This window comes from Macaca mulatta, chromosome 7, assembly GCF_049350105.2.
Source record: "Macaca mulatta isolate MMU2019108-1 chromosome 7, T2T-MMU8v2.0, whole genome shotgun sequence".
Taxonomy (NCBI): Eukaryota; Metazoa; Chordata; class Mammalia; order Primates; family Cercopithecidae; genus Macaca; species Macaca mulatta.
The window spans coordinates 89,264,538-89,279,250 of NC_133412.1; the positions used below are offsets into that span (position 1 = coordinate 89,264,538).

The following is a 14,713-nucleotide window of genomic DNA, read 5'->3' on the forward strand; positions in this document are numbered from 1 at the left end:
CCCCTCCTGGCCGCCGGGCTTCCGTAGCGTTCTGGGCCCCGAAAGGCCAAGGATCTGGGGGAGAGTGTTAAGGCGATGCCCCTTCAAAGCAGAACGATCCAGCTCAGGACAGCGGGTCGGAGCGCCAGCAGGGACTTTCTGGACATTTGGGCGTGGGTCAGTTTGTTGTTCAGGATGGTTCAAAGGTGAGCTAAGGGTTTGGCCACCAGCTGTCCCGGTTTGCCTGGGATGGAGGGGTGTCTGGGACGGGTAGAACGTGCTCAAAGGGGTACCGTCCTGGGCACTGTGGGCTACCCTACAAGTCGTTTATTTAGATCTTATTTTTTCCTCTTTAGTAATCCCCGCTCCCTGCCAGAGCCCCTCGTTGTGTTTGGCCATTGTGATTTGGTAAAATTTGATTGCTCTGGAAACTCATTCCACAAAATACGTTACATGTGAGCAGAAGAAAAAAGAAGAAGAAGAAGAAGAAAAGAAAAAGAAAGAAAACAAAACCATAGAATGAATCTTACCGCGCCTGCCTTTAAAATATTGATTGAAATCTCTGCTGCTGTGGGTCCTCAGGGAAGTTAACCTCTGTGCTCAGGTTTCCTGTTTTGGGAAATGAGGATCACAGCACCGGATCATGTATGGATTCTTTCTGTGCCCCAGGCACTGTCCCCAGCTTCATCAGCCCTGAGGGACAGAGGCTTGCCACCTAGTTAGTGTCTGTGCAGGCTTGGTAGCTCTGCGCTCACCACCCTGCGTTCTGCCTGCGAAAAGTGCTTGCTTGACACTCTGCTGGAATCCTTAAATGTGCCACTGACAGTGAGGCACAGCCGTGGCATGCCACCTGGCTCTGCAGACAGTCCTCCTCTTTTTGTGTCAGAATAACTGAAAAAACTAACATTTGGGGCTATCCCCTCTACTGAAGAAGCTGTTATGCAACATCTTGATCTTTCAGAGAATACTATTAAAAAACAAAACAAAACAGAACAAACTTTTGGCCAGGTGCACTGGCTCATGCCTTTAATTTCAGCGTTTTGAGAGGCCAAGGTGGGAGGATAGCTTGAAGCCAGAAGTTCAAGATCAACCTAGGCAACATGGCAAGACTGCGTCAATTAAATTTTTTAAAAAGTGGTGTGTGCCCGTAGTCCTGGCTACTTGGGAGGCTGAGGCGGGAGGATCACTTGAGCCCAGTCAAGCATGACTGCACCTCTGCACCCCACCCTGGGTGACAAAGCGATACCCTGTCTCTAAAAATATTCTTAAAATTTTTTTTTTCTTAAGTAAAAATACTACTTTTCAAAAGCTATATAGTAAGAGGAAGAAGAGCCATAATTCTCTGTTCCCATCTAGGCCTGGGTAGGAGAAGCTCCCTTCAGGAAAGCAGGCAGAGCCTCTCAAGCACCGTGCGGCCTCTAGAAAGCTCAGTGTGACAGCAGGACCACGTAGCTGCATCTTCTGAATTGTCCTCCTGATATAAAGCGCTCCCTTTTAATTGGGATCACCTCCAGGGATTAGACCCCACTTGATGGCTTTCTGGGATTCTGAACCAGGCTCAGTTCCCTTTAATTGGCTCCTGGTGTGGGCTGCAGGCTTTTTTACAGCCAAGAACAGGTGGGAAGTGCCATTTGCTCCCATTGGTCTCCCACTCCCTGCCCTGAGAAGCTGGGGCCGACCTTGTGTTGAGTGGGATGCAGAGGACTTTGGACTTGCCTTATTTCACAGAAGTTACCCAGTTTCTCACATTCCCTGAGGCACTTGTGGACTTGGTCTCAACCTCCTCTGGTGAGCAGCTCTCCTGGCTCCTATCACTTACCTAGTTCCATCATGGGGGCTTGGCTTCCCCTGCGCTGTTAAAGGAAGAGATTGGGCCATTAAGAAATGCCCACATTTGGTGTTTTTGTTTGTTTGTTTTTGAGATGTAGTCTAGCTCTGTTGCCCAGGCTGGAGTGCAGTGGCGTGATCTTGGCTCACTGCAACCTCTGCCTCCCAGGTTCAAGCAATTCTCTGCCTCAGCCTCCCGAGTAGCTGGGGTTATAGGCACCTGCTACCACTCCTGGCTATTTTTTTGTATTTTTAGTAGAGACAGGGTTTGACCATCTTGGCCAGGCTGGTCTTGAACTCCTGACCTCGTGATCCACCTGCCTCAGCCTCCCAAAGTGCTGTGATTACAGACATGAGCCACCATGCCCAGCCAGAAATGCCCACATTTGTGAAGTTGGTTGCTGCTAGGGTCCAACTCTACTATCAACATTCACCGATGAGGTCTGGGAATGGGAACTTGTGTTTAAGCAGACTCCCTAAGTGCTAAGACCGCCCGTCTTTAACCATACTACTTTTCTGATAACAAAGCTGAAATTTTCATCATTACTATTTTTTTGATTTGACATGAGCTACTCTTATTTTAACTAAACTGGAATGTGTCCTGGAGTTTTCACTTTCCTGTAATTCACTTATTATTTTTCTGTTCTGAAACTTTCTCTAATTTTGAAATTAATAGAAAAAGAAAACAGATATAAAATATTTTACTTAGTCACAGCGATATGTCTATTTGTGTATTCATTCACCTCCCCTCTCCCCACACAAGAAACTCCCAGCATAGTCCTACATTCTGGAATGAAAATAGCTCCAAAAAGTATGGATTTTGAGGTTCAACATCTGCACTTTTCTTTCTTTTTCCATTGTAAAAACAAATGGTCTCTAATAATTGATGTCAAACACAGTCTTCAGGCCGATGAAATACAGTAAGCCTGAGAACGAATAAGGGAACTAAATGGAGCTGTTTTATTTAACAGAAAGCACAGTGATCTTCCTTACAAGCTGGATTCCCGAGAGGAAAATGTTTGTAATCAGATTTGACTCTAGGATTAACAGGGCAAGGTGCAACCCTCTTAGTGAACCGAAAAGTAAGCAACAGTACACAGGTGTTCTCACCAGGGACAGCAAATGGGAGTTGCCAAGATTACAAGATCCCAAGACCTAAACTATTTCACGTGCTGAACTAAACTCAGAACTTTGTGGGATTTGTTTTAAATTTCTCATTGGCAAGTGGTAACTTCCTGCTCTAGCAAGAAAAATGATTAAAGGGGTTTGTTTACTGTCTCTGACACAAACAGCTCTAACAACACGTTTTGTACACTTGACATAAATGAAATTTAATCAAACTGGTCAAAATCCTTTGGGAGGTGGGGAGAAAATAAATCAATCAGCAAGAAGCACTTGTGATTTCCAAAATAATGATAACGTAAGTCTTTCTCTATGTCTAACATCACTGTTTCCAGATAAGCGACTTAGCTCTACTGTAAAACACAACCCATGGCCAAATTGCTTCTTGTCAAAGCACTACGGGATCCTCCAATAATATCACTCTACCAAGGCAGCGTTCAGAACTCACCCTCCCCTACACCTCTGCCTCTGCAGCTTTGTACCCCAGCAGGGGCCAGCCAGCACACGATTTCTGAAAAGGGCCAGAAAATAAATGAATAAATGTAGTGGGCTTTTGCTTTTTTTTTTTTTTTTTTTTTTGAGACAAGGTCTCACTCTGTGGCCCAAGCTGGAGTGCAGTGGTGCAGTCTCGGTTCACCGCAACCTCCGCCTCCCGGTTCAAGCAATTCTCATGCCTCAGCCTCCTGAGTAGCTGGGATTACAGGCGTGCACCACCACACCCAGCTAATTTTAGTAGAGACAGAATTTCACCATGTTGGCCAGGCTGGTCTCAAACTCCTAACCTCAAGTGATCTGCTTGCCTTAGCCTCCTAAAGTGCTGGTATTACAGGCGTGAGCCACTACACCCGGCCCACGCTGTAGGCTATGTGGGCCAGTTGCAACTTGGCTGTTGTGGCGTGAAAGCAGCAATAGATAATATGTAAGTAAATGGGTATGACTGCATTCCAATTATTATTTATGGATGCTGAATTTTGAATTTAATGCCAATGTGTCATGGATTTTGTGTCTTTGGATTTTTTCAGCTATTTACAAGTGTAGAAACTATTCTTATCTCTCAGGCTGTACAAAAACAGGCAATGGCTACATTAGGGCTGTGAGCTGTCATTTGCAAAATCTTTCACTTGAATATTTCTCTTATAGGGCACATGATATGGCTGCTGATATGGTGACCTTATGGTATACAACTAACAAATATTCAGTTAAATGAGTAAATAGATTATAATTAAAATGGAAACAAGAACTAAAAGTGATTCTGAATATTTCATCAAAAAACTCATTGCTTTCCCTTTTTTGTTAAGTTCATCCATTGTTAGAAGAGCATTCTGAAGAGACATGGCCAACATTTTTGTTTTCAAAATTATACTATTTATGATGTGTACTAGGAATTAACAGAAGCAGTTAGTGCAATTAATTTTTTACAAAAAAAAATTTACAAACAATTTTTTCCTGGTACAATTAATTTGTTAAAAATTTGGTAAGAACTTTCTCCCACCCCCCAGCACTCCAACCGGGATGTGAATGTGCTGATTGTTCAAGGTGGGATCTGGCTGCTGTGCCCAGGTAGGTTAGGAACCTGAAGCTCTAATTCATCTTCTTGGAGGTATTGGACACTGTACATTCATGTTTTTAAACTTTATACTAAAGCATGCTTCTCAAATGCTTACACCATTTACTTCTTTTAAAATTAAAAACTTGAGGCTGGGTGCAGTGGCTCATGCCTGTAATCCCGGCACTTTGGAAGGCTGAGTTGAGGCAGGCGGATCACTTGAGGTCAGGAGTTCAAGACCAACCTGGCCAACATGGTGAAACCCCATCTCTACAAAACATACAAAAAATAGGCAGGTGTGGTGGCAGGTGCCTATAGTCCCAGCTACTCAGGAGGCTGAGGAAGGAAAATCACTTGAGCCCAGGAGGCAGACGTTGCAGTGAGCCAAGATCGTGCCATTGCACTCCAGCCTGGGTGACAGAGTGAGACTCCATCTCAATCAATGAATCAATCAATAAAATTAAAAACTTAAGGCGAGGTATGGGGGCATGCTCCTGTATTCCCAGCTACAATAGGAGCTTCTCCCAGCTGTTGAGAGAAGATCGCTTGAGCCTGGGAGGTCAAGGCTGCAGTGAGCTATGATCTCTCCACTCCAGCCTGAATGGGAGGGCAAGACCCTGTCTCTAAAAATGAAAAAAATAAAAACTAAAAATAGATGAGACTTTTATAACTTTCTGAAACAACCATTTCAAATGGTTTTAAAACCATCAAGAAATTGGTATGCTAGGATAATCTTCAACATCCCATGGGAAACTGATATTGAAGATACTGGAATTTACAACCTCACCTATGAATTCTGAATTAATAGTTTTGAGAATGGATGTTTTAAAATTCCTGGCAGGACCAGGTGCGGTGGTTCGTGCCTATAATCCCAGCACTTTGGGAGGCTGAGGCAGGCAGATCACTTGAGGTCAGGAGTTCGAGACCAGCCTGGCCAACATCATGAAACCCCATCTCTATTTAAAATACAAAAATTAGCTGGGTGTAGTGGCACGCACCTGTAGTCCCAACTACCTGGGAGGCTGAGGCAGGCGAATCGCTTGAACCAGAGAGGCAGAGGCTGCAGTAAGCCGAGATAGCACCACTGCACTCCAGCCTGAGCGACAGAGCTAGACTCCATCTCAAGAAAAAAAAATTAAATTAAATTAAATTAAATTAAAAATAAAATTCCTGGCCGGGCACGGTGGCTCACGCCTGTAATCCCAGCACTTTGGGAGGCCAAGGTGGGCAGATCACAAGGTCAGGAGATTGAGACCATCCTGGCTAACATGGTGAAACCCCATCTCTACTGAAAATACAAAAAATTAGCCAGGCATGGTGGCAGGTGCCTATAGTCCCAGCAAATTGGGCAGCTGAGGCAGGAGAATGGCGTGAACCCGGGAGGCAGAGCTTGCTGTGAGCCAAGATCGCACCATGGCACTCCAGCCTGGGCAACAGAGCAAGACTCTGTCTCAAAAAGTACAGTACAATACAATACAATACAATTCCTGGCAGTTTTCTATGATATATCACAAGGTGATATTTCTGTTACATTTTGTAAGAGAAGGATTTGTCTTTATTTTTCTTCTGTCTTATATTTTTCCCTTAGATTTTTGCTAAATCTTGATCACTTTTTTTTTTAGGGACTACAGCTCCTTGACTACAAAGTAACAACTGTTGCAAAAGGAAGTTTTCTACTTGTTAAAATCCAGTAGCTTGTTAGTCCTATTGTTTAAATACTGGATTTTTCTTTCAAATTTCACAAATATCTTAGGAATGACTGGAACATTTGTGTTCTTAACACTGAGGAAATCCTTGTGTAGACGAATGAGGCCAGATGGAGGGTGCAGCAGAGAGCTTAATATCCTCTTGGAATGGAAGGAGGGGGCCATATTAAAACATGCTCCAGGCCTTCCAGGGGCCCCTATTTTCCAGTATACACACATAAGAGGCATTTTTCTTTTTTCCTTGATTGGGGTCAAGGGTAATTTTTGTGTCAGAAGTGAGTGCTAAGGGGCTGAGTAGGTTTGAGAAAGGCTTAGAGATCCAACTTATAGACAATTCAATTATAATATTTATGATCACTGATTTTTAAAAATTACTGGACCTCTTAAAAAAGGTTGGATATGAGACTGGTATATACTGAAGCTAATAGCTTTCTCTTTTCAAAGCGATAGTGTCTCTCTCTGACGACACACAGGCTGGAGTTGGAGTACAGTGGCACTATCAGAGCTCACTGCATCCTCAAACTCCTGAGCTCAAGAGATCCTCCCATCTCAGCCTTCTGTGTAGCTGGGACCACAGGTGTGTGCCACCATGCTCAGTTAATTTTTTAATTTTTTCTTTTTTGTAGAGATGGAGTCTTGCTATGTTGCCCAGGCTGGTCTTGAACTCTTGGCCTCAAACGATCCTCCTGCCTTGGCCTCCCAAAGTATTGGGATTATAGGTAGGAGCCACCTCTCAGGGTCTAAGAGTTTTCTTATATATCAGCAATAACTAACTCTAACATAATTGGAGAAAAGAAAGAGCCCATCCACAATACCCTTCAAACAGAAATGTATGAGATCCCTTTGGGGAAGACTGTGGAACTGGCGGGGTGTGGTGGCTCATGCCAGTAATCCCAGCACTTGGGAGGCCAAGGCAGGTGGATCACCTGAGGTCAGGAGTTCCAGACAAGCCTGGCCAACATGGTGAAACCCTGTTCTCTACTAAAAATACAAAAATTAGCCAGGTGCAGTGGTTCGTGCCTGTAATCCCAGCTACTTGGGAGGCTGAGGCAGGAGAATCGCTTGAACCCAGGAGGCGGAGGTTGCAGTGAGCCGAGATCGCACCATTGCACTCCAGCCTGCGCAACAAAAGTGAAACTCTGTCTCAAAAAAAAGAAAGAAAGAAAGAAAGAAAATGGTGGGACTTTAGAAAAAAAAACATAGAAGACCCAAATAAACCAAAGGATGCTATGTTCTATAATGGGAAGATTCAAAACTTTTAAAATGTTAATGCAAACCGATGTTAAAGACTAGATGTAACTGGCTTGCCTTCCCAGATATCCAAATATATGCTAAAAGTTAGGGTAATTAAAATAGTGCAATATTGTTGTAGAAATAGGAAAACTGTCAATAAAATAGCTAGAATGTAAATGAGAATTTAATATACAGTTAAAGAGATAATTCAAAAATTAGTAGCAGAAAGAATATACCATTTAATGCTGTGGGAACCATAATATATAGCCAGATCCATTCCTTGTGCCATATAGGTCAGTAAATTCTGATTGGATTAAAATTCAAATCTGAAAATCAAGACAGTAAGAATGCTAGAAGTAAATTTAGAAGAATTATTTTCTAGTTTTGGAGTAGTTTCAATTTACTCATGCGAGACACAAAACTCAGAAACTAAAAGGAAAAGAGGAGGTATTTGACTAATACTGACTTTGGAAATAGGAGTTGAATAAGCAGCAGGGAACTTTTCAGTTCATTAGTCTGTATATATACTGTATACACGCACACACACATATTTTAAAGGAACTGTTCAGGCACTATGCACGTAATTTTTTTTTTTTTTTTTTTTTTTGAGACAGAGTCTTGCTCTGTCCCCCAGGCTGCAGTGCAGTGGCGTGTTCTCGGCCCACCAGCACTCCCAGCTAATTTTTTTGTATTTTTAGTAGACATGGGGTTTCACCGTGTTAGCCAGGATGGTCTCTTATCTCCTGACTGACCGTGTTAGCCAGGATGGTCTCGATCTCTGACCTGGTGATCCACCCGCCTCGGCCTCCCAAAGTGCTGGGATTACAGGCGTGAGCCATGGCGCCCGGCCCCATACGTGTAATTTTTTAAAAACAAGAGAACTTTTAAAAATGTAAAAAAATGTACACCAAAAAATATATACTTCTTCATACATTGAAGCAATATATTTTACATTTTTACGGCAGACATTAATGAACCTTTAGTCCTGTGTGCCTGTGGCTGACTGCCACAAGTACTGCTTGAGACCATAACTATGACAGTTACTACTGTTACTACATGAGACCGTCATTACAAGACTGAACGAAGGCACAAACGTAGAAATGATAAAGGAAGGAAGGGAAGAAGGGAAGGGGGGGAGGGGAGGGAAGGGAAGGGAAGGGGAGAAAGAAAGAAAGAGAGAGAGAGAGAGAGAGAGAAAGGAAGGAAGGAAAGAAAGAAAGAAAGAAAAGAAAGAAAGGAAAGAAAGAAAGAAAAGAAAGAAAGAAAAGAAAGAAAGAAAGAAAGAAAGAAAGAAAGAAAGAAAGAAAGAAAGAAAGAAAGAAAGAAAGAAAGAAAGAAAGAAAGAAGAAACTGTTTTAAAGGAAGTGGAAACGCGGAAGAAGAAGGGAGCGTCCCGCTTCTAGTTGGCAAAGGCAGCCCCCCGAGCTTCCACAGCCCTTCGTATTTATTGGGACAATGAGCAGGGAGGAGGCGATAAGATTGGTCAGCTGCTTAATTGATCACCAGTTCCCATTACTAACAGGCTTCAATTATGTCTAATCATAAAAACACTTGCGCCTGGGTCATGAATGCCCTCAGCAGCCCTTCTGGGCGGCAGACACAGTTTGTCAGTTTGCCAGCACCCTACTCTCATGAGAAACAGTTTGCTGCTTACTCACGTGGCTTCCAGTGGTATAGTGAGTTGATCACGACCCTCAATCTTTCGGCCTCTAAGAGCCGCCGGCGGGGGTGGGGAGGTGCCAGCCTGCTGAGGCCTTTGGGTTCCTAGGCTTCTGGCATTTTAAAACCACCACTGCATTCCACCTCCCCTTGGATAACACCCTGAAACAGGCCAAGAAGAAATACAGGGGGAAAAATTACCTGCTGTTGTATATTTCTATTTCAAATGAATACTAGCTGAACATTTACTAAATAACATTGTTAGGTATCAGCAAAAGCGGGCTTATAATAGTTGGGTGAGGACAGGGGAAAGACTTTGAAATGGGCAGAAAAGATTACTGGATGTCCTGCAGGTTCAGTGTGCTTTGGCCTATTTTTCAACTGTGTAAATTTTCGCCGCCGCCGCCTATTTTTCAACTGTCTAAATTTTCACCGCCAAAGCCGCCACCAAAGTCGCCAAAGCCGCCAAAACCGCCGCCGCCACAGCCTTCTCAAAAGCCGCCGCCAAAGCCGCAGCCGCCAAAGCCGCTGCCAAAGCTGCCGCCGCCGCCGCCTCCTCCTCCTCGTCCTCCTCCTCTCTCTCCTCCCTCTCCTCCTCCTTCCTTCTAGTAAGCTTACTGGAGAGAAACTTGAACATTTTCAAAAAGGGTTAACGCAAATGATTCTTTCCAAAGAAATAGAAATAATAGAAGTGTGACGGGGCGTGGGAAGGGGTTGAGATGTGCCCGTTCAGGCCCGGGGCACTGGCGAGGGTGTGCGTGTGAGTGGGGGGTGGGGGCGTTAACGGTTTTTTCTCCCCACAATGGAAGAGAAATAGTAAATTCTCCTGGGGGCGGCGAATCAGGTGGGAAGGTGGAGCCAACGCTCCTTGCAAACTGTCGGGGGAGCCAGGGGTTGGTAGCAGGGAAGACTGTTCGGTGGTGACCCTGGGGGAGGAGGAGGGAGCGGGGAGCGGGGACAGCTCCGGGGGAGGAATGGGAGAGGGAGGAGGACGCGAGGGGCACAGGGACAGCCTCCGGGGCGGGGCGCGGTGCCACCCGAGCCCGAGGATGGAGGCTGAAGCCGCCCGCGAAGCTGCAGGTAAGGGGAGCCGCTCTGGCCCGGCCCAGGGCAGTCCGCCTCCCTCCCCGCGCGCCGCAACAGCTCCTCCCCGCGTCTCGGGTTTCAATGGCTCAGCCTGCCCGAAACCTGGGCCCCAGCGCTGCTAGAGGATCCCGTAAACAGCGCGCAGCGGCCAGGGAAACTTTCCCCTTAGCCGGCGCCAGGGTGCCGCGAGCAGCGCACCTGTTGTTGCCCCGGGACTGAACTGCAGCGGCGGGCCGGCGGGCGGGGCTCCTGGACGTCTAGAGCGGGGCCGGCGGGGCTCCCGCACTCACCCTCGGGAGGGTTTCAGTCCCTTCCGGGGAAAAGGGGGAAGAAATGCTCGGGGGAGCCAGAAGAGGCACTGCCAGCATCAATTCCACGCGCGCCCCGGCCTCGGTCACGGCTTGTCCCGGAGGTCCCCCAGCGACACCGCGCGCAGGGACTGACCTGGGCTTGCTTCCCAGGCGCGGCAGCGTGGGCAAGGCCCGGCCTTCCCAGGGCCTCCGCTGTCTTGTCTGTGAAATGGGAACCGCACAGTGGGGGAGAATTCTTTATGGCACCTCTGGTTACTGCTAGCGCCCTTCCGCCCCCGCCACCCTCCCTGGGCCGGGACGCCTCGGCTGTGGTTGGGGGCGGGGAATTGGAGTGGGTCGGGGTCGCAGGAGCCCGGGCTTCGTGCCAGTTCTGGACCTGGAGCGCGCGCGTCCCCGAGCCTGTCGCTTCCCGGGCCCCAGGGGGTGCCATGCTTGGCCCGTCTCTCCAGAAAACCAGGCAGAGCGGGTGCACCATCTGAATCTGAAAGCACGTGAAATAAAACACCCCAAAGCCCACCAGCCCCTGAAATGCTGGGATAGGAGCAAGAGTAGGGCCCTTGGATGCTGAGAAAGTGCCTCTTTCCCTCCTGCTCCTTCCCTTCGCCTTGTGGGGACACGTGGCAGGACCGGTTGTGGGAGTGGGACCCGTTTCCGAGGGAAGGAGGGCGCGGTGACCAGCTGCTCCCGCCCCCTACACGTCCAGTCCGACCCATTAGGCGCCCTGGCCTCAGGTGGCCCGCCCGCCCCAGCAGCAGCTCAGCCGCATACTGGCCACCTTCTCCCGCCACACGTCTTGGTAAGGGAACAAAAAATCTCATAAAGGCTCCTCTGCCTTTTCTTGGAAGGCAACTTCAGCGGCGAATTACGCTCTTTTATGACTTGCTCTAACAGCTGTGACTTTGAGTTGCTTTTCTCCTGATTTTAGGTGAGTTAAGGAGGGAAGGTAGCTATTAGCCAATTGTATGGATTAGTTACATTTTTTGTGGACGTTTTAGTTGGCCTAGAGATTGAGAAAGGGTTTTTTTCTTGTTTATTTGTGTGTTTGTTTTGAGACAGAGTCTCTGTCACCCAGGTTGGAGTGCAAAGGCGCAATCTCATCTCACTAAAACCTCCGGCCCACCCCTACCCCCTCCTGGGTTCAAGCAATTCTCCTGCCTCAGCCCCTCCAGTAGCTGCGACTACAGGCGCTAGCCACCATGCCCGGCTAATTTTTGTATTTTTAGTGGAGACGGGGTTTCACCATGTTGGCCAGGCTGATTTCGAACTCGTGACCTCAAGTGACCCGCCCACCTAGGCCTCACAAAGTGCTGGGATTATGGGCGTGAGCCACCATGCCCTGCCGAGAAAGGTTTTTTGTCTTTCGTTTTGGAAGGGGAGATACTATTTGTTTTTTGATTGTTTTCTCTGTGCTTCTTTCTAGAAAGCTGGGTTTCATGGTTGTGGATGGCAAGTACTGTTTCCAGTTTACACGTTGGAGAACTAGGGCAAGGAAAAAAAGTGATTTGCTCTTTGAATCTCATCTTTCTCATCTACAAAATGGAGGAGGTTTTGCCCACTTAGGGGTTTATTGTAGAGCAGTATTACACCGAGGTGCTCCCAGAAGCTCCTGCCTGCCCCTAGGCCTGTGAGTGATTTCATGAGTCCGAGGGTTCCTTCCAAGGATTGCTTTAGAGATCTGTCTTACTCTACCCAGTCTCCTTACCTTTTAATGGGAAAAGTAATGGTAATTTCATCTTCTGGAAAAGTATAGTTGGCTTAAAACGGTTTAAGGATTTTCCTGTATTTCTTTCAACTTTTGCTGTGGCTTTGATGGTCGCTGATGGCCAAGATGACACACAGCAGTTGCACATTAATAATTTCCACATGTACTAGATCCTAATGGATTGGAGTTTTGCATAGCTGAACCATTGCCTGAACTTTGGTAGCCTCTTTCCAAAAAGGGCTTGAGCAAATCATGTCTACTTGGGAATCTGATTTCCTGTAGCAAGGAAGCAGGAAACTAAGAATTAGGCTTGCAGGTAAGGCTGTATCCCAGGTTCCACTGAGCTCTAGTGCTGAAACACAGCGAGAAGGCACACAACATCCCCCTGGGAGCTGTGCTCTGTCTGCATAAGTCTCCTCAATGTTGGTGTGTCTGGTTTTCAGGAGGCAGGTGTACTGTCTGAAGAGGCTTTGGAGATACCCCAAATAATTCAGGTCTTGACCTGCCCCAGGGCCACACACATGCGTATGCTCTCTCTGCTGTCTGTCTGTCTGTCTCTCTCTCTCTCTCTCTGGATTTCTCAGAGTGTGTATGTGTTTTTAATTTCCCCAGTGCTGCAGAGCTTCTTAGGTTCCACCAGACCATCTGTTGCTGTCATTTCAGCTTGGAGTGCAGTGGAAAGAAAAAAGAAAGACACAGCCCGATTCTGTTACCGCCCTCATCCTTTACCTTGGCCTTCCATCATCTATAAGAACTTAACCTGCCTTGTAAGGATTAGATGAGACTGTGTGCATAAGAACCAACCGCCAGGCCCATGGCAAAACTGAGAACAGATTGTGGAGAAAGCCATTTGTTCTGACCTCCTCCCTTCTGTTGACATACAAAACTGAAGCCTTTGTGAGAATTGTGTATGTTATGACTTTCATTTAGGAAGTCAGTTAAGTGTTTAAATTTGGAAAAGGGTGTTCTGACAATTTGCACTGGTGATAAAGCAGAGAGGGGCCTGTGCAGTGGCTCAAGCCTATAATCCCAGCACTTTGAGAGGCCAAAGTGGGCGGATCACCCACGTTAGGAGCTCGAGACCAGCCTGGCCAACATGGTAAAATCCTGTCTCTACTAAAAATACAAAAATTAACCGGGCTTAGTGGCGGGTACCTGTAATCCCAGGTACTTGGGAGGCTGAGGCAGGAGAATCGCTTGAACCTGGGAGGCAGAGGTTGCAGTGAGCCAAGATGGTGCCACTGCACTCTAGCCTGGGCGACAGAGCAAGACTCTGTCTCAAAAAAAAAAACAAAAAACAAAAAAAAAACTGAGAGGGCTGGTAGACTAGAAAGATAGCAGGTGAGGGGGAAAATTGAGGGTGACTCAGAAGCTTGGGTTTGGGGGCAGGGAACAGGGACAGTGGTGACACCCATAGAGGAACTGGCTCTCAGCGGGGGAAATGGTGCAATAGAGACATGGTGATTTCAGAGCGTTTCGGGACATACCTCCCGTTGGAGATACCAAGAGTTGGGCGAAAACACTAACTCCAGAGCTTAGGGGGAATTTAAGTGCTAATTCTAGAAAAGCCAGTGCCTGCACCTGAGCTCTGAGGGACCCCCTGTTACTTAATGGAGAGAGAACAGAGCAGATGGAACCCCTGGAAAGGCTGTCTTATCCCTTGGGGCGTGGGAGGAGGAGAGGAGCTGAGGACAGGGGCAGAAAGCTCAGAGAGTGAGAAGTGTTGAGGACCTGGTTTTGAGACAAGGCCCCAAAGGAGGAGAGACCAGAAAGGAAAGAGGCCAGAGGCAGGCCTGATGCTGAGGAAGACTGAGACACGTGCAGGTTTGGAGAGGCCCAGAAAAAGGATCAGGGAGGGGAGAGTTGGTATATCTCGGGACGTTAAACAGGGTTGGGCATAGCTGCCATTTCCAAAGGGTTTGCAGGAATAAGAAAAAGGAGGAGGCTGAGCTCGAAGTGATGTCAAGCATTAGGGAAGGTGGCTTTTCCTTTGTTTTTTTGGGTGGGGGAGGATTGAATACATTTTTAGTAAACTAACCTTTAGAAACAGTTTACTCTATGCCAGGTATGGTGCTAAGCCCTTTCCTACATTACCTTAAATGATTTTAACAATAAATAGTATACATGGATCCAAAAGTTCCCCCTTATCCAGTATATTTTCCAAGACCCCCAGTAGGTGCCTGAAACTGAGGACAGGACTGAACCCTATATATACTATGCACGAATTTCTCTTTCCTTCTTCACAGACAGCTTCATGGATAGAAATTCGTTCTTACTGCAGATCTTAGCAAGCTCAGTATAGGATTATTTTTTTTCTTTCTTTCCTTACTAAATTGAGAACTTTCACCTTTTCGCTTAAGAAAACACTTTACTAGCTGGGCATGGTGGCTCATGCCTGTAATCCCAGCACTTTGGGAGCCCGAGGTGGGCAGATCGCTTGAGCCCAGGAGTTCAAAACCAGCCTGGGCAACATGGCGAAACCCTGTCTCTACAAAAAATGCAAAAATTGGCCAGGTTTAGTGGCGCACACCTGTAGTCCCAG

At 46.7% G+C, this 14,713-nt stretch overlaps 1 long non-coding RNA gene across 1 annotated transcript; it reads left to right on the forward strand.

Annotated features, from left to right (window-relative positions):
- The first annotated feature begins 21 nt into the window (after window positions 1–21).
- Window positions 22–2,520, forward strand: LOC114679514 (uncharacterized). The gene is made up of 2 exons (XR_003731485.2): window positions 22–185; window positions 336–2,520. It is a non-coding gene; the product is annotated as an uncharacterized LOC114679514 (long non-coding RNA).
- The last annotated feature ends 12,193 nt before the right edge of the window (window positions 2,521–14,713 follow it).